The sequence below is a fragment of the Caretta caretta genome, chromosome 2 (genome assembly GCF_965140235.1).
Source record: "Caretta caretta isolate rCarCar2 chromosome 2, rCarCar1.hap1, whole genome shotgun sequence".
NCBI classification, from domain to species: domain Eukaryota; kingdom Metazoa; phylum Chordata; order Testudines; family Cheloniidae; genus Caretta; species Caretta caretta.
The window spans coordinates 243237798-243262107 of NC_134207.1; the positions used below are offsets into that span (position 1 = coordinate 243237798).

Sequence of the window (24310 nt, forward strand, 5' to 3'; positions counted from 1 at the left end):
ATATAGGGAATTCAGTATCTGAGTGGGATTGGAACTTGCACATTTTTGGCTCCCCGTTCTGTGCTCAGACCATTAGATCGTGCCTATCTTTATAGATTGAGTAAGGTTTTCATTAATCAATAAAACTATTTAACCATCATTTGGTTTGAGCAACTGTGGTACTGAGGCAACTCTGTCCCTTTAAAATGAAATACAGGTTAAAGAAGTCTCATAACCCAAAATCCACACACAATCCCAGAAACGATGGTTAGTATTACGTAGATCAGCAGAAGCTTCTGTTCATAGACAGATGGTTACTCTTCGTTGAACTACGGTCAGTGTATTGCAGTGTTAATTCTAAAGGCTTGGCTATACTGCACCCTAAATTGGTGCTGCTGCGATTGGTGCAGCAGTGTCGATTTAGGGGGTCTGGTTAAGATGCAATGAGCTCTTGTTGACTTCAGTACTCCACTTCCCTGATAGGCAGAAAGTAAGTCGGCAGGAGAGCATCTCCCGTCATCCTAGCATGGTGTAGACATTGCGTTAGGTCGATGTAAGCTATGTCCTTGAGAGGGGTGATTTTTTTTCCACACCCCTGAGGGACGTAACTTACTTTGACTTAAGCGGCAGTGTAGACCAGGCCTAAGGTAGACAAAGGTTGCCTTCAGTTTTCGTTCTAATACATATTTATTCTCTTGGCAGACATGGTAGCTTGGTTGCCCTAGTCAGTAAGGGTAGACATTATTATAAATTGGTCTTATCTTCCTTTATCTTCGCTGAAGTCTCACTGACACTAAATAGTATTACATACATTACACTCCCTCAGTATATAGCTGTTAAATTTAACTGCATTTTAATTTTAGAGCATGTTTGTTTTTTCTTAAATACTGTTACTAGCATGATTAAGTTTAGAAGTGGATTAAGTTTAGAAGTGTGTGCAACAAGAGTGATGTAGTGGTGGGAGTCTGCTATAGACCACCGGACCAGGGGGATGAGGTAGATGAGGCTTTCTTCCGGCAGCTCACGGAAGCTACTAGATCGCATGCCCTGATTCTCATGGGTGACTTTAATTTTCCTGATATCTGCTGGGAGAGCAATACAGCGGTGCATAGACAATCCAGGAAGTTTTTGGAAAGTGTAGGGGACAATTTCCTGGCGCAAGTGCTAGAGGAGCCAACTAGGGGGGGCGCTTTTCTTGACCTGCTGCTCACAAACCGGGTAGAATTAGTGGGGGAAGCAAAAGTGGATGGGAATCTGGGAGGCAGTGACCATGAGTTGGTTGAGTTCAGGATCCTGACACGGGGAAGAAAGGTAAGCAGCAGGATACGGACCCTGGACTTCAGGAAAGCAGACTTCGACTCCCTCAGGGAACTGATGGCCAGGATCCCCTGGGGGACTAACTTGAAGGGGAAAGGAGTCCAGGAGAGCTGGCTGTATTTCAAGGAATCCCTGTTGAGGTTACAGGGACAAACCATCCCGATGAGTCGAAAGAATAGTAAATATGGCAGGCGACCAGCTTGGCTTAATGGTGAAATCCTAGCGGATCTTAAACATAAAAAAGAAGCTTACAAGAAGTGGAAGGTTGGACATATGACCAGGGAAGAGTATAAAAATATTGCTCGGGCATGTAGGAATGATATCAGGAGGGCCAAATCGCACCTGGAGCTGCAGCTAGCCAGAGATGTCAAGAGTAACAAGAAGGGTTTCTTCAGGTATGTTGGCAACAAGAAGAAAGCCAAGGAAAGTGTGGGCCCCTTACTGAATGAGGGAGGCAACCTAGTGACAGAGGATGTGGAAAAAGCTAATGTACTCAATGCTTTTTTTGCCTCTGTTTTCACTAACAAGGTCAGCTCCCAGACTGCTGCGCTGGGCATCGCAAAATGGGGAAGAGATGGCCAGCCCTCTGTGGAGAAAGAGGTGGTTAGGGACTATTTAGAAAAGCTGGACGTGCACAAGTCCATGGGGCCGGACGAGTTGCATCCGAGAGTGCTGAAGGAATTGGCGGCTGTGATTGCAGAGCCATTGGCCATTATCTTTGAAAACTCGTGGCGAACGGCGGAAGTCCCGGATGACTGGAAAAAGGCTAATGTAGTGCCAATCTTTAAAAAAGGGAAGAAGGAGGATCCTGGGAACTACAGGCCAGTCAGCCTCACCTCAGTCCCTGGAAAAATCATGAAGCAGGTCCTCAAAGAATCAATCCTGAAGCACTTGCATGAGAGGAAAGTGATCAGGAACAGCCAGCATGGATTCACCAAGGGAAGGTCATGCCTGACTAATCTAATCGCCTTTTATGATGAGATTACTGGTTCTGTGGATGAAGGGAAAGCAGTGGATGTATTGTTTCTTGACTTTAGCAAAGCTTTTGACACGGTCTCCCACAGTATTCTTGTCAGCAAGTTAAGGAAGTATGGGCTGGATGAATGCACTACAAGGTGGGTAGAAAGCTGGCTAGATTGTCGGGCTCAACGGGTAGTTATCAATGGCTCCATGTCTAGTTGGCAGCCGGTATCAAGTGGAGTGCCCCAAGGGTCGGTCCTGGGGCCGGTTTTGTTCAATATCTTCATAAATGATCTGGAGGATGGTGTGGATTGCACTCTCAGCAAATTTGCGGATGATACAAAACTGGGAGGAGTGGTAGATACGCTGGAGGGGAGGGATAGGATACAGAAGGACCTAGACAAATTGGAGGATTGGGCCAAAAGAAATCTGAGGTTCAATAAGGATAAGTGCAGGGTCCTGCACTTAGGACGGAAGAACCCAATGCACAGCTACAGACTAGGGACCGAATGGCTAGGCAGCAGTTCTGCGGAAAAGGACCTAGGGGTGACAGTGGACGAGAAGCTGGATATGAATGAGTCAGCAGTGTGCCCTTGTTGCCAAGAAGGCCAATGGCATTTTGGGATGTATAAGTAGGGGCATAGCGAGCAGATCGAGGGACGTGATCGTCCCCCTCTATTCGACATTGGTGAGGCCTCATCTGGAGTACTGTGTCCAGTTTTGGGCCCCACACTTCAAGAAGGATGTGGATAAATTGGAGAGAGTCCAGCGAAGGGCAACAAAAATGATTAGGGGTCTGGAACACATGAGTTATGAGGAGAGGCTGAGGGAGCTGGGATTGTTTAGCCTGCAGAAGAGAAGAATGAGGGGGGATTTGATAGCTGCTTTCAACTACCTGAAAGGGGGTTCCAAAGAGGATGGCTCTAGACTGTTCTCAATGGTAGCAGATGACAGAACGAGGAGTAATGGTCTCAAGTTGCAGTGGGGGGGGGGGTTAGGTTGGATATTAGGAAAAACTTTTTCACTCAGAGGGTGGTGAAACACTGGAATGTGTTACCTAGGGAGGTGGTAGAATCTCCTTCCTTAGAGGTTTTTAAGGTCAGGCTTGACAAAGCCCTGGCTGGGATGATGTAACTGGGAATTGGTCCTGCTTCGAGCAGGGGGTTGGACTAGATGACCTTCTGGGGTCCCTTCCAACCCTGATATTCTATGATTCTATGATCGAAGACACTAAATTGGGGACTAAGAGCAATTATTGCAAGACAAGATGCTTAATATGCAAGGTCACACACTGTTCTACTCTGTACATTGGGATTTGAAACCATTTTTTCACTTTACTAGGAAGAACAATATTTCATGATGCTAACACAGTTTCAGATTCAGCTGTAGACAGACTGTAGCCTTATACAATACCCAAACTCCGTGGGGTGAGTTCAGGATGCAGTAGTAGCCTTAAGTTGAAATTCCCTGACATGCCTTTTTTTGTACACATTTTGAATTTTTTGGTGAATATTAAATCCATGTAGCAATTAACAATAAATAGGACAATTTTTTAGCCATTTTATGCTAATATGGGCTGAAGAGAAATACTAAAACACTTTTCCAACTATACAGAAACTCAAACTGTGATGAGCTTTGAATTAATTAAAAATGTTCTTTGATACATGCTCTTACTCTGTACATTTTAAGGACCCAGTTCAGATATGTTATGTCTATTTCAAGATGATTTAACAAGGTACTTGATGAGAATAGTTCATCTACACTAAAAAAAACAAAAAACAACCCCACAGCCGTGAGTCTTATAGCCCAGGTCAGCTGACTTTGGCTCCTGGGGCTTGTGCTGCTGGGCTAAAAATAACAGTGTACACACTCCAGCCTGAGTGGGAACCTGTATGCTGCTATGTTTAGCCCTGTAGCATGAGCCTGTTTAGTTGACCTGGACTCTAAGACTTGCTGCTGTGTTTTTTGCAGTGTAGACATACCCCTGAGCACTCTCGAAAGTGTGGTTTCTGCTAGTGACTCATCCTCTTAGCTCTTTCCCTTTGGATTAAATGGATTGTTAAAAAATGCAAAATAGCTGTCTTTAAAAAAAAAAAAAATTGAACTATTAAACCTCAACATTTTATTCAAGTGACTCTGGCAAGTGGCTCTAGGATTGTTTCAGCTTAAAACAAAACATCAACCAAAAAAAATCCAGTTTCACAGGTGAACAGTGGAGTTTTACCCTCACATGTGCACATACAACAGATCATATTTCTCAGCTCTCCTGGTCTCTCTTCCATTGGGTTAGTTATCATTGGCACTCCCTTCTCTGTAGCTTTTTATCGTTAATATTCCATCTTGACAAAAATCCACCCAAACTATTATTTTTAGCAGTCTTGGGGTTGGTGGGAGAAGGGAGTAGAAAGTTGACTATTTTAAGGTTTTAAATCATACTGTCTGCAGTGGAAAGTCCTCTCTTCTTTCATGGTTGGCCTTTGGGATAATCCTTATAATGTCAAACATATTGCTTTAGCAAAATATATTTACCATCCTGATACCAGCCACAGAAAGAAGTAAAATATGCAATATATGTTGGTGTTGTAACCCTTTTTTGTTTTGTTTTTTGCTTGTGTGTCTGCGTGTGTGTGTAACATTTTTCAAAGGGCTGAATGTGAGAAGAATGGGATTTCAGTAATTTAGAAGCCCTTAGAGATCTGCGACACTACAAAACCCGCATGCAGTATGAGTTTTAACCAGTTGTTTTGTGAAATTTTACCTTTTGTGTGAACTGGTGGTTTTTTATTTCAATACTTCAAAGGTTTTTTCACTGCAGTCACTGTAGTTTTCCCTTTCTACCGAAGTAGCTAGTCAAATTTCAGGGCCCTGGGGATGTTCCAGTTGGAAGTAGAAATTGTTGGACTGTTGTTTTCTTTGATGCAGTCATGTTTATTTGAAGGAATGTATAAAGTCTTTCTCTGAGTGCAGGAGAAATCAGAAACCAAAGAAATAGTTACTTAACTTAAAGCCCCAAGCCTCTTTAGCCAACAGACCCAAAAGTGTTCTCTCTATTCCAGGGTTACATAGTGCCCACAGGCTACTGCTGGACTTTCTTGCTTTTTGACTCTTTCTTTGTTCTTGTCTCTTCCCAGTTTCTGTGTGATTCCACACCCCCCCACCTGGGCACAATGCCCAGTGGAACCCCTTGCCCACAAGGTGTTAGTTTTTGGGCATATTCTGTTAGGCCTTGTTTTAGGTGTGGCCCTTTAAGTGTTTCTCTCATTTGTTTTAAGTGAAGGGTATATTCACATATCCTCTTGAACAAGGTTTTTAATTCAGCTCACAAAATGGTTTCACCCAGCTCATAACAGTACAAATTTTGCACCCCATGAAATTGTCTGCTTGGCAAAATTGAATGTTTAAGTTAAAGGGACACAGTCAGGTTCCATTTAGCTGGAGATGGATACTTTTTTTTTTTTAAAGTAAGCTTTTAAGAAACTTAGCCAGGTTATTCTTAATATTCTAGTTGACAGTTATTTCTAGAGTAAATACTTGAATTGCAGTGTGTGCAATCCAAACGTTAAGGCATTGTGGTAGGCCATGAGAACCTGAAAGTGAACTTGAGTGACTAATGTATTTTTTTTTTTTTGAGAGCCTGACCTGTTCCATTACTGAGAGAAGAAATAATTAATGCTTAAATAGTATCACTACTCTTCCAACCTTCTCTTAGAATACAATGGTCCTTAACTCCGCAGGATGCTATAAAAGGGTGTTCTGTTTAATGTGTCACTTCCAAAGATACGGTTTCTGTCAGTGCAGCACCTTTCTGTCTACTGTGCTGTAGTGTTAGCAGTATAATCTTGAGACCTGGTCTGGGATGTGAAATTGATCCCTAATTCTTGTATTATCAAAAGGTAAATAGGATTGTCTGTCTGATTAACCCCCTCTGTTCATGCGTTAGTTTGTATATCTCTATCATATTCCCTTTCCAAACTCATCCTAATCGTCTCTTTCTCTTTACAAGGACATCTTTCCAAGTCTCTCATTTTTTCTCATCACCCATCTCTGGATCATATCTATTTCTGCTATACCTTTTTTGAGATACGATGAGCAGAGCTGAACATAGTAGTCTAGGTGAGAGTGTATTATTGATATATTTTGATGGCATTGTAAATTTCAATATTGTTTTGTAGTCTTATGCATCCTAACATTGTTTACATTTTAACAGCTGCTGCTCATTCCTGGTTCCTATTGCTCTTGCAGGTTTTATTGCAGGGGCAATGGTATTGATCCTTATTTTCTCAAGTCTATACAACATCAGATCAAACAGCTGTGTCTACGGTGATAAGAATTCATATTTTTGATCTTTGGTGCCTTCTGACATGAAATAGTATTTGTATTTTGAGCATACACTTTCTCTAGTAACATATGTATGTGAGTAATCTGCTTCGTTGCTATGCTTTAAATGGAATTTAGTTGTTTTCTTCCCTTGCTTTAAGAAGTACTGAGCTGTGTAGGCTGCTTTCCTCTTGTTAAAAAAAATACCAGCAGATACAGTCCATTAGTAACAATGTTAAGACCTGCAGTTCATGGAACAAATGTCTCAATTTCTGTCACTGTCATTGGTGCTCTGCAAAACTTTCATACCTCCAGCTGTAAATCTTCTCTTGCCACATATTTTTGCATTTCTCTTTTAATGTAAATGAGAAATCTCATTTCCCTATTGGGACCCCAAACCGATCCATTTGGCAGTTACATTGCAAAACAGGTTACATTGCTGAGATGGGGAAGTTTTTTCTTTTGTCCCCTTCTTCCTCCTAAAGGGAGGTAACTTACATGAGTGTGTTAAAATAAAATTGTTGTGGAAAGTTGCTGAAATTGTCTGTGCTGTTGCCTACGCCTACCTGCGGTTACAGTGTTCTGTTGATCTCATCATCCCGACAAGCAACTTGTTCTGTGTAATCATACTGTGCTAATCAAACACTGGGGGGGAATGTCACATACTGAGTCCGCACACCAGCCAAACTTTGATAGTATAGTCAGCTGTATAGCTTGGCCTGTCTTATTTACTTGACAAAAACTAGCCTAGACTGCAAGAATGTGTGCCAACCATCTTGGTCCCGTGTCAGTTTTAGGAATGGGTTTTTAATCTTCCTTGCATCTTGGTGAAGCAGTCAGTGCAGGTACAGCAGGAATAATTTAAGACATTCAGTGTTTGCTAACTGCATTATCTCAGACCATGATCTCAGTAGGAAAATGGTACAAGGAATTTGGCGTGCAAGTCCTCAAATCAGCAATACGCACAACCATGTACTCAAGTCCATTCCATTATACAAAACACTTAAATGCATGCTTACGTCCGAAAGCCTTCAGCCTGTGCTTAACTCTCAGCAAAGAGTGGGACTTAAGTACATTCTGAAGTGCTTTGCTGAATCAGGGCATGCATGCGGATAATGTTGGCTAAAACCATTGTGTACTCTTCATGGAGTCCTGCAAGACGCTGAGCAGGTGAGCATGTGTAACATGAAAATCGTAAGTAGTCCCATTGACCTCATTCTGCTTTTTAATTTAGTGTTCTGTTTCATTCAATGATCTGGTTGCAAAATTCACATTTCCTGAACTTTGTTACGGTGTTATCTATAAGAGATTGCCAGCAAATACCACTGGTATTAAAATACCACATGATAACATTTACTTTGATGGTATTGTCTACATTTGAGGTTGTTGCAATGAAGAATGGAAGCAAGGAGAAATCTAGTTAGATTGGTCTACAAACATAAATCAGAACCATGATTGGTTGGTTGGTTCTCCAGAAAGATCTGTACATCAACTTTAAAGAATACAGTCATAATGTTTGTGTGCTTATAGCTGAAATCGATACAGATCCAGGCCCTGATTCAGAAAGGCATCTTGAGTTTCAGCATGTATTTTAAGTTCCATTGAATCTTTCCCTTCTTTGAGTGATTGCACGTGTCTATTCCCCTTCAGGTATGTGCACACCTAGTATGCTGTTGTCAGAGACTTTTTCCTCAGCAGTACTCGTCAGGGTGGGGCTTGTGCCCTCTGCTGCCTCGTGATGGTATAAAAGACAAAGCTGCCCCCAGTTACTCCCTCAGTTCCTCCTTACTGCCCGTAACAATTGTTGGAGCATCTTGTTTTGCCTTTACAAGCTTTCCCAATTTGTCTGTTTTGTAGCAGTTGGTACTCATTTAGCTGTAGTTTTTAGTGTTAGGTAGATTTTAGCATTAAGTTTTCCTTTTAGAGTGTTACGCTCTTCAGTTCCTTTGGTGGGTTCTGGTAGTGGAGCATGCTTCGGTCACAAGGCTTCAAGCCTGTCATTCCCGCAAAAGACGTTGCTGGTAAGTGACTCCCATTCCAGGTACCTGAAGTGTCTTGGAGAGTCTCAAATTTGGGATAAGTGTCAAGTTAGTAGGGACTTCAAACCAAGGACCAAAGAGGCAGGGTTGCCAGACTTAAATTTCTACTGATGCAAGCAGTTCTGCACCCTCTCTGAGCCTTCCCACTCTGAAAGGCTGCCAAACACATGTGGTTCAGTCAGGAGCATTACCCCTGTGTTGGCTGACGCCGGGTGCCAGTCTGCTTCCCAGGCACTGGGGAAGAAACACTTCAAGTTGCTCTTGAAGGATTCAGCATTTAGGGGAGAGAACTCCATCTGTCTGCAAGCTTGCTGACCTTTGGTGCCAGGAGGCTGAGTGCACTTGAGTTCAAGGCACGCCCCAAGGAAGTCATCTACTTGGGCAGATCTGTTGACTCTGGTGCTGGCACCGTTGAGACTGGCCCCTGAAGTAGCACTGTTTGAGCCCAATGGTGCCGCCTGTGGTGTCCCACCAGCAGGAGGCTATCTCAGTGCCATCAACTCTAGAATCTTATGCTGTGGCATGGGACTTACTGAGTCTGTTGGTAGCAGTTTCACCAGCAGTTCAGGAGTCGTCTTGCACGGAACCTCTGACTGTGGGTAAAGCATTGCCAACCGCTGTGACCCAGCATGTGGTACCATGGGCACCTCCGGATATGAGTGCTTCATCATTCAGTGCTGTACAGAGGGAAGCTGGCAGTGATCTTTTTGATGCTGTCTTCTCCGGGCTGTCAGCACTGATCACCAGCACCAAAAGGAACAGTCCCCCCAGGTCGGAACGAGCTGTTGGCTCGTGTCTTTCAGTTGCATCTCATCCCTCACTGTTCCCCTCCAAGGACTTACTGCTACTGGTAACCTCTGGAGGGGCCCATCTTGTCAAGCCAGTAGAGATCCATGGCCTGGAAGGAATTGGGCACTAGAGCCTTAGCCCAGTGGCTGTTTTGGAATCCTTGGAATTTCCTCCTGCCTCCAGGTTGTCTCTATGCCCTCCCGACTCTGCTTGTTTGAGCAGGTAGCAAGACCCACCCCACCAGGTAGAGTTGGAGGCCGGGCTCAGTATCGAATAGGAAGGTGTTACCGCTCTATTGCCAGAGGAGTCTCCACTGTGCAGATCTTGGCTTCATACTCTTCTTCACCTGACAAGGCAGTGGTGTCAGAAGGCTTTGTGTGATAGCTATAAGGCCCATCAGAACCTTTCAAAGAGGGTGGCTTCTGCCTTGAATATCCAGGTGGAAGAGGTTTGTGAGTTGTCCCACAGATGTAGTGACATTTTGGTCACCGTAGGACCATCTCAACTGGCACTTCCGATTAATGAGGCTCTCCTGGAGCCCACCAAAGTACTGTGGCCGACTGTACTTTCCCTTCCACCCACATCACAGTGGGTTAAGTACAGGAATTATGTACCCTCCCCCGGTCTGGGCTGCAATAAATCATTTTCTGGAATATCTGTAATCCATAAAACAAAAAGTCCTGGCCATCAAGGTCTATCTAGCAGCTGTCTTGGCTTTCTGTCCTCCTGTAGCCAATTGGTTCATTTTATCAATCATTTATTGTGTGATGTTATGATTAACTGTCCTGTCATATATAATCATTGTATGCTAAACAGATTTAAATTGTAGGATTATAGAAGCATAAGATTGATTAGTATTTAGATTGGATTAGATATCTAAGTAAGTCGCGCTGAAACGCTGAGGTCTGTAAAATGTCCGCTTAGCCATACTAGGCCATAGGCTTAAGAAATACTTGACATAAGTGACCAAAGAATGACCCTATGCCACAAGATAATGGGAAAAGATGTGCCAGTGGGTGGTATTGTGAAAAATTCACTGCAAGATTAATTTTTGATTACAAGACACCTGGTAGTCCCATTTTTCTAACACTTGCCCAAGTTGCAGAGTGCACTATGTGCATAATTGTTAATGAGAATAAAAGGAACTACAAATAACCTATGAAAAATGGGTACCCCAATAATCTTGGGGGACAAATAAGGAAATACAAATAAGGAAAAAGAGGATGAACACTTGATTCAAATGTGTAGAGTGTAGTGTAGTCAGAATTAGAAGATAAAAGAGGGCTACCAGATTGGGTAAAACAAGTTCCCTATGGGAAAACTCCAGCAGGAACCATCCCTCTACTGATGATCAATTGGCAAGGCAGCCATCAGACTCTAAGAAGTTTAGGATGTGAGTATGATTATACTTGTGCATAGGTCTTTATAGGATTTCTATATGCATGGGTAATCATAACTTTAATTGTAAATTCAATAAAACTTGTAAAACAGACTAGACGTTTTACTTGTGCATGTATGTGTAGTCACTATCTTTGGTCTTTGTGTTCCTAGAGGCTCTAAATCTAAAGCAGGTAGCAGAGGTGACTTTCAGTCTGAGCTTGAAACTTTAGCCACCAGAGCCGAACCTGTGGTGGTGTAATACAACATTACTAAATTCGCTCTAAATAAAATAAAAGGCTACACTCCGATTGATGATTGTTCTGTTTTTTCCAGTTCTATGTTGACCATGTTTTTGTAGTGTTTGGAACTGTTATACCCACAGGTGGAGAATCCTGTTCCCCCACAGGATTTAAACTTGATGTCAAAGCTAATGGGTCCTCCCTTTGAACCGCTAGCTATCTGTTCCTTGCTACATCTTTCAATGAAGTTAGCATTTTTGGTGGCAATCAGTTCAGCCAGGAGAGTGGGTTAACTTCATGCTCGAATGTCTGGACCTCCATGTATGGTTTTCAATGACACGGTTTACCAGCGTCCCCATCCGAAGTTTCTTACAAAAGTTGTGTCTCGCTTCCAATTCAATCAGGCAGTATACTTGCCTTCTTTCTTTCTGAAGTTCATAAGGATGCGGAGACGGTGCACGCTTAGGATATCAGGAGAGCATTCTACTTGGACAGGACTAAGCTATTTAGATCAGCCTCACAATTATTTGTGGCAGTTGCAGATAGGATGCAGGGACTCCCAGTCTCTTCTCAAAGGATCTCATCTTGGATATCCTCCTGAATACAGTTGGGCAATGTAGTTCCACCAAGTGGGGTAATGGCATGTTCAACAAGGCAGTGGCCCTTCTAGCTTAAGTGCCTATCCTACATAGTTGTTAGGTGGCAATGTAGTTTTCAGAGCATACTTTTGCCTCACATTATGCCATCTCTTAGCAATCTAGAGATGATGCCAGATTTGCATTTGTGGGCCTCCAATTCTTACTCAGCTAGACTCCGATCCCACCTCCAATCAAACTGCTAGTGAGTGAACTGGAATGGGCATGTAATCACGCGAAGAAGCAGAAATGGTTACTCACCTGTTGCTTAACTGTTTTTCTTAACGATGCATTGAATGTGTTTATTCCATGACCTACCCTGCTTCTCTTCTGTATCAGTGTCTGCTTAGTAAGAAGGAACTGAGGGAAGCTGGAGGTGGCTCTGCCTTTAATACCATCATGCAGCAGCACGGGGCTGCAGTGTTCATGTGCTACCCTGATGGGTACTGCTGAGAGTAAAATCTCTGACTACAGTGCACCAGACATGAACACACATGAAGCGGCATGGACAAGTGCAACACCTCTCGAACAGCAGCAGTTATGGTACAAGTTAGTTACAGTTTCTTAAGCTCTTCTTGGCCATCAAGTCTAAAAAACACTTGATGCCATGGTGTGGACAGTACTGTTTCATCGAGTACATCCCCGCTGCAATAGAAGACCTGTGGCATGACTGCAGCTGGCTCAGGTCGGCTGAGTCGTGCTTGCCAGGCTCAGGCTGTGGGGCTAACATTACTGTGCAGATGTTTGGGCTGTGCTGGGGCTGGGAAATTGACAAGAAAGCCTAGCTCCCCAGCCGGACTGCTGCCCAGGCTCCTTGCATGGAGTCTGGCTACGCCGAGGCTCCCAGCTCCGAGCCAGGTTCCTCCCCCTGGGCTCTTGGTTCACCACCGGTAGCACAGCAGCCAGTTGGACTCTGGGTGTGGGTCTCCCCACTGGAGGCGGGAAGCCCCGGATGGCTTAACAGGGAGGCAAGAAGCCCCGGGGGAGCTGTGTGGAGTTAAGAGCCTTGGCTCTCAGCCCCCTACACTGCCCCTCTTCAGTAAGTGGAAGCACTTCTAGTAAGGACACGCACCACCGACAGAAGGAGAGTAGTGTGGACACTTTCTAGGTTGACTTAAGGTTGTAGTGTAGATATGTCTGTGTTCAATATTTCCAGCTTCTTTGTTACTTTGGTTGAGAGGGTTCATTATTACCTTAATGTGCAGGGTGTTGACCCAGCAAACTATCAAGGGTTGGGAATTACCTGTGGATGAGTTGTATTATTTTATTTAGTCTTATGATCCTGCTGTTGTCATACTTACCCCTTTAGCAGGGTGTGTCTAAGTGTGTGTGATTTTCAGGCATTGGTAATTTTTTTTTTTTTTTTAAAAGGCTCAGGCAGCAGTAAAAGGAGAATTGCAAAATTACCTATTCTTTGCCTTTTAAGAAGATGGAAGATAAAGAAAAAGGCCAGGCAGCACTGAGAATGAAAGCTAAAGGAGATTCTCTCATTAGCTTATTTGGCACATACAACATCTGGATCTTGGAAACAAGAATCAATTTCAAGTCAATATTTATTCTCCTTTGCCAGTCTCTAGCATGAAAATATATTTTTAAAGGGCGTCTTGATACTGAAAACTAACTTTAAAAATAATAATAGACCTTTGTTGTTCATAACTGTTGCTAAATGCATTGTGCATGATGGTAACAATATTTGTGACAAAATCAAAAGCACTTTATTCTTCCAACTCTTGCACTGATGATACAATATAACTCCTGAATTCTTCTTAGTATATTTGTGAATCTTCTCATTCAAACAACACTGAAGGGAAATTAACAATTATTGTTAGGAAATGCCCTCCGAGGGGTGGTCTTTCCAAATTAGGTTTGAGGCTTGTTGGTGGGGAAACACAGAGGCCGCTTGCATTGCTACTGCTCATGCTATCTCTGTTTTGTTGGAATTTCACCCTCCCTGGGTTCATTTGTTTCACCAGCACTAATGCTCACTTAAAACTTGGCTTGTTTAGCCTTACCAAAAGAAGGCTGAGAGGAGATATGATTGCTCTCTATAAATATATCAGAGGGATAAATACCATGGAGGGAGAAGAATTATTTAAGCTCAGTACCAATGTAGACACAAGAACAAATGGATATAAACTGGCCATCAGGAAGTTTAGACGTGAAATTAGACAAAGGTTTCTAACCATCAGAGGAGTGAAGTTCTGGAATAGTCTTCCAAGGGAAGCAGTGGGGGCAAAAGACATATCTGGCTTCAAGACTAAGCTTGATAAGTTTATGGAAGGGATGATATGATGAGATAGATCTTCAACTATTAGCGGTAGATATGCCCAGTGGCCTGTGATGGGTTGTCAGATGGGGTGGGATCTGAGTTACTACAGAGAATTCTTTCCTGGGTGTCTGGCTGGTGAGTCTTGCCCACATGCTCAGGGTCTAGCTGATCCCATATTTGGGGTTGGGAAGGAATTTTCCTCCAAGGCAGATTGGCAGAGGCCCTCGGGGTTTTTCGCCTTCCTCTGCAGCGTGGGGCACATTGTTGGAGGATTCTCTGCACCTCAAAGTCTTTAAACTACGATTTGAGGACTTCAGTAGCTCAGACATAGATTAGGGGTTTGTTACAGGAGTGGGTGGGTGAGATTCTGTGGCCTGCGTTGTGCAGGAGGTCAGGCTAGACGATCATAATGGTCCCTCCTTAAAGTCTATGATACTCAGCTGTTGTGAAGTAGGAGGTCACATGCCTCGTAGCTGCAGTAGGCTGAGTATACTGCACGCACCAGCAGCTCCTTGTATCTCTCTCTTCTACCCCATGAGATCCCTGTGTATCACCCTCACATGCCCCTCTGTTTCAGGGATGACTCCCTGCAACTGTCTCCTATTCCCTCCCAGGGCTTCTGTGTGCTGCCCATACCAGTGTTCCCCAGCGCTCAATGTGCTCTCCATTTCCCCCCCAGCCCCATGCTAGGAGCTCTGTGTGTTCTGGTCCCCAATTCTGTTCTCTCCTCCCGCACCCTATGCCAGGAGCTGTGTGGGCACCCACATTGCCTCTCGTGTCCCCCCCATTGTGATGTGTCTGGGAGAGAAGTTGTCATAAATATAAAGGGAAGGGTAAACCCCTTTGAAATCCCTCCTGGCCAGGGGAAAGCTCCTCTCACCTGTAAAGGGTTAAGAAGCTAAAGGTAACCTCGCTGGCACCTGACCAAAATGACCAATGAGGAGACAAGATACTTTCAAAAGCTGGGAGGAGGGAGAGAAACAAAGGGTCTGTGTGTCTGTCTATATGCTGGTCTTTGTCGGGGATAGACCAGGAATGGAGTCTTAGAACTTTTAGTAAGTAATCTAGCTAGGTATGTGTTAGATTATGATTTCTTTAAATGGCTGAGAGAAGAATTGTGCTGAATAGAATAACTATTTCTGTCTGTGTATCTTTTTTGTAACTTAAGGTTTTGCCTAGAGGGGTTCTCTATGTTTTTGAATCTAATTACCCTGTAAGATATCTACCATCCTGATTTTACAGGGGGGATTTCTTCATTTCTATTTACTTCTATTTTTATTAAAAGTCTTCTTGTAAGAAACTGAATGCTTTTTTCATTGTTCTCAGATCCAAGGGTTTGGGTCTCTGGTCACCTATGCAAATTGGTGAGGCTTTTTATCCAACATTTCCCAGGAAAGGGGGGGTGCAAGTGTTGGGAGGATTGTTCATTGTTCTTAAGATCCAAGGGTCTGGGTCTGTAGTCACCTAGGCAAATTGGTGAGGCTTTTTACCAAACCCTGTCCAGGAAGTGGGGTGCAAGGTTTTGGGAAGTATTTTGGGGGGAAAGACGCGTCCAAACAGCTCTTCCCCAGTAACCAGTATTAGTTTGGTGGTGGTAGCGGCCAGTCCAAGGACAACGGGTGGAATATTTTGTACCTTGGGGAAGTTTTGACCTAAGCTGGTAAAGATAAGCTTAGGAGGTTTTTCATGCAGGTCCCCACATCTGTACCCTAGAGTTCAGAGTGGGGGAGGAACCTTGACAGAAGTCATTCAGGGTGTCAACATGTTAAGCTCTAGTGGGAGGATGAGCAGGGGTATTGGTATGCTGGAAAGTATTAATGGATGCAATCAACCCGTTGTTCTGTAGTTGATTGCAAAGGTGCTTGTAACTGTGGCTGTGCTAAACAGATGTCAGGGGCTCCATGTGTCCCTCACAGTATTGCCAACTTCCAGAGATGAAAAATCATGAGTCGGACCCCCCAAAATTGTAAGATTTTTTTTTTAAAAAAAAGATTGGATTGTGTTTTTTAGGTCAGTCTCTTGATTTATTTTATTTTATTTTTTTTAACTCCCCCTGCCCATCCCCAGGGTGTGTGCATGTGACAGTTACTGTTGCCCACTCTCCCACATGTGCTGGGTAAGGTGATTTTTGGCCCCAGCTGCCAGAGCTCTCCCCCCTTCACATTTACCTGTCTCCTGTCCAGCAATTAATTCTGTCCAGTGTCCCAGCCCCCATCGACCCCCACTGCCTTCAGTTCACCCTCTCATCACTCACCCCATCTGCTCAGAACCCACCATCAACACAGCCCTGCCTCACCCTCCTCACTTCAGCCCACCTGCAGCAACCAGGACATAGTTCAGCTCTCCCAGCCTCACCTCTGCTCCTTTCAGAGTACTTCACCCTCCCCAGGCCTGGGGGGCGAGGGGTGGGCTACAGTGGGGTCCTCTCTCCCACATCTAGGCTGGAAGGGTAGTGGCCTACAGCAGGAGCCCTGAAGTGCGGGGCTGACAGTGGGAGCCCCTCCTTGTGGGGCTGAAAAAAATTCCTGAGATTTGATAACTCTCTTGTGAGATCGTGAGTAAAGCGTAATTCTACTTAGGAATGGTGTCTCTCACAATAAATTCGTGAGAGTTGGTATGTCTGTCCTCATTTTCCCCTCTTTGTTTTTCTGCTTCCCTATCTCTAAATCCACACGGTTCTCTTCGTTGGTGCCTTGAGCATTCCCTGAAATTCTGGAATTGATCAGATGTGGCATTCGAAAACTACTGTGTTACAGATAATCAGACAAAGGCAGAAATGACTTCAAGCTGGGAGTAGGGCTTTCGTAGACTAAATTGATTTATACCACCTGAGGATCTGTCTTGTTACTTCACCATTTCTATTAACAGTTTAAAATATGTCTCCTAATTAGCATGGAGTGCTTTGTGCAGAATAAACTCAGGTTACAACGAAAGAAATTTCTTCAATAGGTTGCTAAAGGAAATGTGGTGTTTTAAAACAATAGGCTAGCCAGACAATACACTTTCCAGCATGTTTTCTCAATTCCTTTCCCTTAAGTCATGACTTTCGCCTTTCATGTGCTTTTACTCTGAAAAGGCTTAGGGTTTGTCTACTTTGTCGGCAAAACTTTTGTCATTTGGGGTGTTAAAAAAACACCTCAGAACAACCAAAGTTTTACTGATGAAAAGCGCCGGTGTGAACAGCGCTTTGTCGGCAGGAGGCTCTCCTGCCGACGAAGCTGCTGCTGCTTGTGGGGGTGGAAGCTTTTCGTCGGCGGGAGAGCTCTCTCCTGCCAACAAACAGCAGCTACACTGTGCGCCTTTTCGCAGCAGGGGTGTAGCAGCACAGCTGTGTAGTTAAAAGCCTCATAGTGTAGCCAGAGCCTTAGTTTGTTTTATAATTGAATATACTGCTGCTTTTCTCACAGATCATACCCCAAGTTTTTTCCCCAATGGGCAGGAAAATGCAATGAAGTGCAAACATCATGTCAAAATAGGAAATTCCATAAATTTGTTTGTTTTCTAAGGTGCCACAAGTACTCCTGTTCTTTTTGCGGATACAGACTAACATGGCTGCTACTCTGAAACCTAGTTTCACTCGTTATCTAGGACTCTTAGTTGTTGACTTCACTTCAGAGAGCTAGAGATAAAGCCTAGAGTAAAATCCTTCTTTTATAAGAAAAGAAGTGATCTCTGTGTTATGGACTAGAAGACATCACTATTTAGAAAGCACCACATCTTTATATACAGAACACTAGGAACTCTGGGATTTGATTGGTGACTGTCAAGGCATATGGATTCCTAATGTGAACCCATAAATTAAATAGAGCTGCAGCCACAGAGATTTATTTTTTTTGTTGCTTTTCTCTCCCTGTCTCCACGAGCTGTGCAGTCAGTCCTGTCTTCCAACCGCTCTGTAAAAAGAAGAGAAGACAAACAAGAATGGGATAAAGAAAAAAAGCCTCTCAGGAGTCAATGAGCAACATAACCACATGTCCCACTGCTACTGGGTCCTTAATCAATTGTGCGTTTGAAAGCTGGGCACAGTCACCAGTCTGGGCAGAACGTCATTTGGACTTCTCATCAGCTCTCTATCAAAGCGTGAAGGACGACAGGTAGAGAAACGCAAGTGGAACGTGAATGCAGAACCATAGGCTTTCTTAGGGTCGCTTGTAATGATAAACTCAAGCCCCGAGCAGCATCTTCACTCCTCAGAATGTGAATTTCATATTAAGTAGATTGAGCTTTCCTCTGTCGAGCCTACTGTAACTATATCTCATTACCACTTACAATGTCACTTAGTCACTTTCCTAATAAACTCAGGGTAGGGAAATTTTGGCTCTTTTTTTTATAGTTTTCCATAGGGACAAAATCATCCTTCAGAGTTGCAAGTTTTGTTTCTTTCCCTAGAAAGTATACCGAGAACACATCTCAAATCTGGATTGTCCACTGCATAGAGTACTCATGTTTTTGTATTAACATACTAATGAGATTGGACTTTGACTTCTAGAAAAAGCAAAACTCCTGTTTATCTTCTCCTATCAAGGAAGGGGAAAAAAACAATGGGTTTTTTAAATAAATGCTGGGAATGCTATATTAGGGAAGACCCTTACAGAAGTGAAGGGAAACAAAGCATTTAAAATGGGGTTTCCTTTTGACACTGTAGCAAGAGTATGAATAACAGAAAATGGGGAAATTTTGTGGTGGTAAATTTGTAAATAAACAAATGGTAATCAAATACAAAAGCACACAGGCATTAGCATTTGAATAGGAAGCTCTTGGAAAGGTACTGGGGATGGCTTTAACAACAACAAAATGTTGGGCAAGATGTATACTGTGGTTTCTCACCAGTTACATACTTTTCTCTCCAGGTGCACTGTTTCTATACAAAGTCTCTATGTTAAATTCGTGCCGCCATCAGTCAAGTAAAGATTCAACTTGGTAGTTCAGGAAAACCCAATGAATATTGGGGTGGGGAGAGGAATAGAAGAGGCAGCTCCTTTCCCTTTCCAGTGAACAGAAGTCCAGGGAAGGGCAGAATAGTAAACACACATCATAATAACAGGAGGTTGCGGTATGGGAGGGAGGGAGGGAAAACACACACAGATAATGCTCCCTTCCCTGCAGTCAAAGGGTCCTGGAGGAGGTAGGGAGCAAGGATTTCATGTTTATCAGGTTCTTATTAGTTTGACAATGATCCAGATGATGGAGGCTCCAAGTAGGCTCCAAGGATAGCACTCTGATAGGAACCACAGGGTTCTCATCCTTTCCAGCAGAGTGGTTGGAAGCAGTGGTGGTGGCTGGACTGGCCTGTTTACCAAGGTGTTGCCACTGGCCAAAGTAGTGGTTGGACTCTTCTTTAGATTTAGCTTCTGTTTCATAGGTGTGAATGCATTCCCTCCCTCTCCTTCTTAAATCCTAGTTTAGAAAAGGCCAGCGTGACCAGATGTGGCTTCTGCCCCATCCCAGAGTTAACTAAAGATTTTCTGGGATTAGCACACTTCATTTAGGTTAATCTGGGTTGTTCTGGGTATTTCTTGTGCTTGGAGTTCCATGAGGACTTTCTTTTCTTTTGTGGTAACTGTCATCCTGAAAGAGACCCTCATTTCACCAGGAGAAACTAGCTGTGTAACAATTTGCTAAGAGTTCAAACATTCACTTATAATTAAAGTGCTTATGTAAAGTACTACATCAACCACTTTGGAGACTGAACTTTGCTGTTCAGCCACAAAATGGGTGCAGCATAGGGAGGGTTTGTTGCTTGCTTTTCCGCAGACCATGTTAGTTTGCCCCAACCCTGACTTGAAAGGACCGTTTCTTAGGGTGATGTAGTTCAGCCTCCAGGAACATCCAGTCCTTCGCTTCTCTACTCAGACTGCCTACAGAGTGTGTGTCTATGTATGTTGTAGATACCTGCCCAGTAGGAACTGTCCTGAGACCAACAGTTGTTTCCCATGGAGTAGGCAATTGGGTAAATAGTGGAGGGGGATGAGGGATGTTTAAAAAGCACTTGTGTTAAAATGTGTGTTTAATTTTCTGTCTGACCTTGAGCTGAAACCCCATCTTCTTATAAGAAGAGATTTCCTTACCTCATGGCTGTCTGTGAAGGGAAAAAAGATGAATTCAGAGCACAAAACTTCCATTAACAGTTTAATCTCTGCTGTGCTATTGTGGGTGTTGAAGAAGAGGGTCGATACATTGAGAAGAAAATCAGACAGGAAAGCATGTCAATAAAGAGCCAAGTGAAAAAGCCCTTTCCAGAGAGTAGATGGTCTTAACATATATTGGGTAGCTGGATAAGTGGAAAGGCTTTTATGAATTAAAAAATGCTTTTTGTTGGAGGCTGTGGATAGAGTTCACCAGGAGGCACTGTAAGAATCTGACTATTGACCTCAAGTACAAGCTTTTATATTCTATGCTACTTTACACAAGAAATAGGAGTGCTAAGCCCAAGGTCCTTGGGCAAATCCTGTTCTCTGGTTTACATTCTGCCTAATTTATATTTACCGTGTGTCTTCTTCTATTGGATTAACTTCTGTTGGTGAGAGAGATGAGCTTTGGGGCTTACACAGAGCTCTTCTTCAAGTCAGCATGCACAATAGCTACAGATGGCACTGGTAAAAACAATTCATTCTGCATATATGAATCCTAACATCTTTTTACATATCATATTGGTACTGGGCGGACATGAGTGAGTATACTGTACTTTTTCTGTTCACTACCATTGGTTTTGGGGGGCTGGGGAACATAAGGAAAAATAGGGGGGCAGGGAAAAAAAGGGGTTGCAGTTGGAAGAGGAAGCATATCTGCCTTATGACAACTAAGTGCTGCTAACTAATCTCACATATTTCTGACCTTTCATAGTTGTGTGGCCACATAGAGATAAGAATGTACCGTAGCCCTCTAAATCTAGTTTCGTTTTATTTCAGTGGCATGAAAGCAAAACCGTGAGAATGAAAATAGTATTGTAACAGTTTGATTTATCTTGCAAATTGATACTAAGTTTTTAATTTAGGAATAAAGTCTTCCTTAATCAAAATAAAGGGTCTTAATATGTATGTAACACATAAGAACTAATCTCAACTAATTTATTAACAGCACACTTAAAAATCCAGACTTATTGCAAATAGCTTTTGAATATATTCACCAATTTTAACTGCATCGCCGTCAAGCGTTTTCAGAAGGACACAATCAACCTAAAATCTAGTTAATTTCAAAAAGTGAAATAAGTCTTTTTAGGTACTGCACATGCCTCACCTACCTTGTGTTTCTAATATTCTGGGACCAACACAGTGAATGCAGTGTTGTTGTAGCTAACTTATAAATGAAGTGTGTGTTAATTCCCCCTCACCTCTTCAAATACCTGAATGGCATGGCCTTACCTCTGAGACTAGCAACATTACATTGTTCAACTATTTGGGTAGGTGGCATTTTGATCATGAGTTTGTCCACTGGTTATTTGGGTCACATGGAGTCAAGAGTACTGTTTGCAGCTATCATAACCATTCAGTCTCTTAGTAGACAAGATTTTTGGAAGGAAGCTTAATTCCTGTTTTCTGGGCTCTTTTTGTCTGCTACAAATGTGGTTTGTAGAGGATGAAAACTTGACTGCTGGATGTGCATGTGTGTGAACCAGTGAGAGAATGTAATGTGAGTGCGGACGGTTAAAAATTAGGGAAGTTAAATAATTTAGTGAAATTGGTCACTTAATGCATAAGCCTAGAATCTAGTTTAGCCTGCTAACTATCCCCTTCCAGCACCACTGCTATAGGCTATTAAACCGAAGAAAGAAGTAGCAGGTTGCTTGTGGGTTTGGAGAAACCTTCTGGTGCAAAGGGGATATTTATTATCCTACCAAAATAATTTACTAAGCCAATATTGCTGGGATGAGAAACAGGAACTTGATCATTAATGCAATTTCCTTATGGGTATCGAAAGTATAAATAACTTGGCTGTTTCTCTGTGCCCTCTGAGGCAATAAAATGATCCAGAGGATTCAAATTTATAATTTCATTGCCTTCTCCACAGAATACGTTAGTTTTATAATGTTTTTATTAAATGTTACTCTCAGGCTAAGATATATATGTAGATTGGGTATTTTTAAGTGTGTTAAATTTATATGAAAGACTTTCATTGTATTTGCATTGATCAACAACATTATTAGGATAATTGTTTTTTCTTGTGACACACAATGGCTAGCCTTTTCAGCCTTTTGCTGGGTTCTGTAAAACACAGTCTGTTCTCAGCACTCTTTCAGCTGGATTCTAACTTTGGGATTGTTTGGAAATGAACAAACAAAGCTTCAGGATTAACACTTGTCTCTCTATGGGAGCACCAACCTCCTATTAGGAGTGCTTGTGTGTGTTTTGTGAATCCGTATTTTTGCTTGTGTTGGAAAAGGCTAATCCCTGTTTAACCCAGACCCTTAAGAGATTATTTTCCTTTACTGGATTAATTATTTACAGACTTTTAAACACTTTAAATTCTGGCAAATCCTGAAGTCTGATGCTAATTCCAGATAAATAGATGATATGCACTCTTTTATGTGAACACCATAATCCCTTTTAAGGCAACCTGCTTTTTTAATCCACAGATACCCCTCACAGTGTCTCTCTACATTTGCTCTTAATGTGCAGAGAAGCTGATTCTAATAGATAAATGCTCATATAATTAGAACCATAGCAGAATGAAGCCTGATGACTTATTTTACTGTCTGCCGCAATATGTATGTGGGGGACAGAATTTCTAGTGGCACCTTGGAGACGAACAAATTTATTTGAGCATAAGCTTTCGTGAGCTACAGCTCACTTCATGGAATGCATCCGATGAAGTGAGCTGTAGCTCATGAAAGCTTATGCTCAAATAAATGTGTTAGTCTCTAAGGTGCCACAAGTACTCCTTTTCTTTTTGCGAATACAGACTAACACGGCTGCTACTCTGAAACCAGAATTTCTAGTGTAGTCATTTTACTACTTTGCTTTAAAATGATGTGCCAGTATCTTAATTTCAGTGGAACTAATATTTAGAACTGTGATTTTAAACTGCACATAAGTAATGTCCTTGGTAAAGTTGTGATGTTAGGAAATTGCATACGCATGCTGCGCACTGGAAATATCTGAAAGATTTCAAAGTGACTATTCGTAATACCTGTAAAGTAGCTAACCCATTTCTGCAGCAGTGTTGCTCCTTTGCATAAAATTTGCAGTAAGCTGCTTCCTTTTCTTTTATAAATAGTCGGGGTGTGGGCACAGTGGGAGTCTATATTCACATACTCATCCCCAGAGTCTCTGAGAGAGCAGAGAGAATGAACATGGAGATTCTTTCTCCAGCTCATAGTTGATGTGATAGGGAGAAGACACTTGCTCTGCTTCTGTCTGTACTGTAACTGTTCAGTCTCTAGAGAATTTCAGTCTCAGGGACTGTCAAGCCACAGGGCTGGCCTGATAATCCTGTGGGACCTTCAGCAAAATGGAAGAAGTGATGTTTACACCTTTGAAAAATAGTGGTGACACAGCATTCTATCTGATGTGATGCACATGGGCTAAAGGGGAGCAACCACACTGGATAGTCCCATCTCCGATATTGTCTTTTGTATTTTGCAGTCAGAGAATGCCCCATTACATAAGTGTTGTCAGTCACTGTTTTACTGTAGCAGATTCAGTACTCTTTTTCGTTCTCTGCCATTTGGGCATGCTGAGTTATTGCCTCATTTCTTTTGGAAACTAGTTGGGGATGGGCCCAGAACAGAGACACTGTAGAATACTTTTCACACGATGCTCTCTGCTATTCTGCCATGACCTGAGGCGCCCTTCCCTTCAGACTGAATGTGCTGTTTTTACATCATTCCTAGCCCATTCTGGGACTGACTGGAAGCAAGAGACAAAGAGCAGGAGTATGGCATTGCTACCCCAGCCTTCTCTCTTAGTCTTGCCTTTTGCCTTTCTCCTACTGTTTTGCATACTTCTGAAGGCTTTTAACTTTTTTTTCCTAACTTACGTAAGGTGAGTTCTTTCTTTTTGCCACATCTACTCCCTAAATGGCTTTTCTGGATTAAGAGTTTTTCTGTCTGTGATTGACCAGAAATGATGATGATCTTGAGGGAATAGCTTTTCTGCTTTGGTCCAGAATGAGATGTCAATCTGGGAGTGGGGTTGGACAAGCATTGATTTGGTGGCGTTGAAGTGATTTCTGTCTGAAACCTCCTTTAGCATCTCCCATGGCTTAACCTTCATCAGAGAAGATTGAGATGTGCTCTGATGTTTACAAAAACAAACCCTAAAGTTGTTGCTCCATTCTGAAAGGTGAATGGAACCAATAAATGAGAGATGTTACCAGACAAGCTGTATCCGAGTGGAGAATGGACTCCTTTATGCAGCTGCACTTTGTCAGGCGTAAGGTGAATATCGT

The 24310-nt window shown here is 42.7% G+C and overlaps 1 protein-coding gene across 4 annotated transcripts in view; it reads left to right on the top strand.

The window, feature by feature from the left end:
• Positions 1-24310, top strand: part of CCNY (cyclin Y) — a 225661-nt gene that overhangs the window by 17357 nt on the left and 183994 nt on the right. The window lies entirely within an intron of this gene.